The sequence below is a fragment of the Lepisosteus platostomus genome, chromosome 10 (genome assembly GCF_059453375.1).
Source record: "Lepisosteus platostomus isolate fLepPlt1 chromosome 10, fLepPlt1.hap1, whole genome shotgun sequence".
NCBI classification, from domain to species: Eukaryota; Metazoa; Chordata; class Actinopteri; order Semionotiformes; family Lepisosteidae; genus Lepisosteus; species Lepisosteus platostomus.
Genome location: NC_142620.1, coordinates 21,476,210 through 21,480,995, shown reverse-complemented (window position 1 = coordinate 21,480,995; position 4,786 = coordinate 21,476,210).

Here is a 4,786-nt window from a genome sequence, read left to right as displayed (position 1 = left end):
TACAGTATGAAATCATAAAAGAATGCTAAAACAAGTTGACCAATTGATTCCTTGAATTGCAATAATATTAACAGACATTTAGAATAATAAGTACATCTATCTATAGATAGGATGTGAAGTGAGAACTTGCTGGTAACTAGACATTTACCTTAATTGATTGTGCAATTGACTCCCTCTTTCTTAAAAACACTTCTCTCTGGAAGATAGATCTCCCTTTTTTGTAACATTGGCCTTCATCCATCAGGGGAGACAGGTCAACACCCGCAGAATCACAGGTCCCCACCCAGCTAAGCCAGACTCACACAACGCTCGATGAATTGCAAGCAGAATACTCGAATCAGTGAGATAAGGTTGCACGTGCATGTTGAATAAAAGTTAATGAAGGAGCAGAAAGGGGAGAGAAGCCCAAACGCTGTAGGAATTTGGATTGCAAGACAGCTGAAACCTTCAACTGACTAGACAAGTATTAACAGCTTTTCTAATTCACAGAAGAAGAAGAAAGCAAACACTTTATATCATCAGATAAGAGAAAATATACTATGTTTTATAAGGAAGAGGCCATGACATTTTTTCTTGTCCACACTGGCCTGCTGGAAACGTCCTGTAAGAAACATTCTTTAACGGCAGTGCCTTTTTACATTCTTTTTACATTCATGACACTGAAACCAATGAACGGGTTTTTTTTCAAAACAGCACAATGGGCTCCACGTCTTTCGAAATCCAGAGGAGCTCCTTCCGGTTTTCTTAACCTGTGTTTATATAAATAAAAAATAACCCTCTCTCTTTCAATTGGTTTCCTACTTTACTATTACTTTCAGACAACCAGGAGGAAATGTTTTTCCAGAACAAAATGTCTGTGACTAACCCTTGACTCATTCCTATTCAGCTGTTGATGGCTCAACTGTGAAGTACAACCTCATGTCAAAGCTTCAAATACCGGGGGAAGGAAAGGAGTGAATTAAACAAACTGTCAAGAAAGCTGAGCTGATAAGAAGACAGACGCATTTTGGTTTCACAAGCTAGAGAGCTCTTCCTAAACAGAGATACCCTGCATTACCAGTGAACAATGCTCAACCACACTGCGTCTGTAACCTCAGATGCCTCTCTCCCTTTTAGCAATAAAGGGCTTATTTTAGTGAGAGCAAAAAAAAAAGAAATGCTTACAGACACTTTTAAGGTCTGTAACAGAACAATTAGAGTCCCCTCTGCATTAATCTACTGTGACAACTTCAGTGTTTACTAAATCCATAAAGGAACCTGCAAGATGAATGGACAGGCTGAAACGATCCTTCCATTAACCTCTGACCGAAATCAACATGGCATTGGAGCCAGCAATCTGACTAAGTGGACACCTGTCCTGGGACGGTTTCCCAGTCACCAACTCTTCCCCCTTCCCCCTTCCCATATTCTCTCTTCAACAGTCCAGCCACTAAATGTACCGTGCTCCTATTGTGAAGGCAGTTTCTTCCTTTTAAAAACAACAGTCTATAGGGGTACAAGTGAGAGGCAGCCACATGTTACAAGCAGTTTGTGATGTTCGGAATGTTTTATTGTTTTCTGAGGTTAAATCACATTGTCTCATCCATCCAGCTGTTTGACATAAAAAAGGTGAGCCCCCCATTCTCCTATTTTGTGAAATCAGTTCCAGACCCTTTAGCTTTCTTTCAGAAAAAAAAATTGAAACAGGCCAAAATGTGTCATGTTTCCCTTCTCTGACCCATTTTCGGAAGTTTATGTAAACACAGTTTAAAACAATCAATACGAACCAAAGTTGGCAATTTGTTCCGATTTGTGCTTTACACAAAAATAAGTATATCAAGGCATTAGATCAAAATATTTCAAAATAAAAGTTGTCAGAACTACCGTGCCTGTGCCACTTCTGGGTTGTGACAGTGTAGGGAGCTCCCATTAACACAATGCTCAAAACAAGATATCCGTGTAACACAATTACTTACACACACGCTCATATGCTGCCCAGGAAGAAAATCAATGACTGTCTAGCAGCTGGACCAATACTGAAATCATTTAAGCCAAATTAAAACAGCATGTTGCTCTCTATGAACAATCATAAAATTCTTATCAAATATTTTCGATGGGAATGTTTTAACAAAAAAAGAGGACACAGGTGTTGCAAGTTCTTGGGACAGTGATGCAGAGGCACAGTTCCAGGAGATGCAATTCTACAGATCTGCCAGCAGCAGGCAGATCTGTAGTTTATTTCAAACTGAAGTACAGTTAAGAGCTGCACATCAGAATTCATGCTGCTCTTCCCTGAAAAGCTTTAATACCAAGAAACATACATAGGGATGAATTGAAAGGTGCTGTTAAGTTTTACACCAACCATGGTTTAGTTCTTCTTGCCATGTAAACCCATTAATGGAGGTCATTTCCAGTACCTCTGAGAACTGTGGGTTCTCTTGTGTTTGGAATGGAAACTTTGCACGTTCAGGTGTTTGTTTTCCTTACAGACATCACTACAGCATGACCAAAGCAAGCTACACACTCACCCCTTTAACTACCAGACCTCTAACTACATTTCAGCTTAATTAAATGTGGAAACTGTAGCAATCAAGGCATGGATTTTATCAGTTTTTCTGTTATTATTTTTTTTTGTTTTGCATGATCCCTTTCATTTCCTGCACATCCAATTAGGGGTTATTAACTCTTCCGTAACAATCAGCTCCTGCACTGCACGTTGAGGAAGAAGTGGGGTCAACAAGCGGCTCCAACTTTGTCACCCATTGAGCCAGTCACCTTTTGAAATGCTGACGGCTTCACAGCGCTTGATAGGAGAGCTACGAAAACCTGCAGGTCCCTGTGAAATTACAGGATTCCCTGTTTCCTCAAAGCGGCCTTGACTGACCAGTCCCAACACTTCCTCCCAGTTCATCTGCCAGTGGTGTGCCAGCACAACGAGCAGCATGGTCAGATCTCAGACTCACAGTGTCTGGGCCATGAATGTCAACAGCCATTCAGGGCAATTGCCTTTACTGATTGAACCCTTTAGGAGATCCAAATAAGGGATTACTGAGACAGATGTGTGTAGGGGAGACCCATCCATCCACTATTTTCTTATCTGCTTATCCAGTACAGGGTCACGAGAGAGGGAGGGTGGCCAAGGAGCCTAACCTGGCAATGGGTGCCAGGCAAGATACACCTTGACTGGGATGCCAGTCCATCACAGGGCACACAGATAGAAACAGGCACACATTCACACCAGGGCCAATTAACCTGCTGTACCAGCATGTGTTTGGACTGCGAGAGGAAACAGGAGTATCTGGAGGAAACCCATGCAAACCAGGGGAGAACGTGCACACTCCACGCAGATAGCACTCCAGGAATTGATTCCAGAGCCCCAGCTCTGCGAGGCAGCAGTGCTAACGAGTGTGCCTCCCTCTTAACATAGGTGAGTAAAACAAATCTGAATAAGCGACAGAGAATCTACAGCAGCAGGGTGGCAATAACAACAAGAGAAGGACAAGTCAGGTGCTGAGCTCCTACTTCAATTTCAAAGACCAAAAATAATGAACATGCATGAAAAGATGCCCTCACATATTGGTCCAAAACAAAGAGTTGCTGAGCTGTAAATACTTTCTCACAGCATCCATAGCACGATGTGTCACTGAGAAGACCGCACCACAGTTACAGTATATTTTATAAACATGGTGATATGAAATACGAATAATTTACTCATTTAACCTCTCTAGACATTGACACAAACTTGAAATAATTTGTCGCTTTGGGAAATGTTCTTAACACCCACAGGGATGTTGCGAATGGGTGCCATCTTTGAGCTGTTGAATGAGTGACTCCAGGTAATTGACAACATGAGCCTGTTTAAGGCCATCAATGAGCAGTATCTTATAGCATCTACGACAGTAAAGAGTCATTGATGTTGAAAGATGGGTAAACACAATAGACCACCATGTCCTCTTCTGAAAGCCACTTTGGCACATTGTTGTGCTCAAAAAAGCCAACCATTGAACAGAAAACATAGACATGGGGATCAGTATTATATATATACAGTATATATCAGTTTATATTGGTACTATATTTTTTATGTTGTTATAGACATTAATGGCTTTCACCTTTTGTCTTTATGTATTTTATGTGCTAAATTAGTACAAAATGAATGAGTGTTCAATAAATGTAGAATAATATTTTCCAATGAGTATATAGTTTAAAAAAACATACTCAGGGCTCTCAATTATAAGAATATTGGAGGTCACCCATACTATTATTAGAAAATACAAATATGAATCCATCTATCCATTATCCAACCACTTTTGTCCCATACTGTACATGGTAGTAGGGGAGTATGGTTGCACGAATGTATGCGTCCCAGGGCACACACAGACACAAATACACGCACTCACACCAGCGCCAGTTTTCCCAGAAGCCAGTTAACCTACCAGTACCTGCCATGTCTTTGGACTGTGGGAGGAAATAGAAGTGCTCAGAGGAAACCCATGGAGAACATATAAACATGCAGATGGTACTGCGGTAATTGAACCCAGGCCACAGTACTGCAAGACAGCAATACTAACCACTGCACCACCATGTTGCCCCACATACTGTATATGAATACTATTGTGAATATAGCACGCACAACTGTGATGTTATAATATGATGCTATAATAATGCTCATATGCAAAGTGTCAACAAACTTCCCCCTTAATCCTTCACGTTTCTTAGCGCTTCACACAACTAGTGTTGCCAGATTGCAGAATCTCATTACTTTGTTTAAAATAAAACAAAAATACATACTGTACTATATATAGCTGAA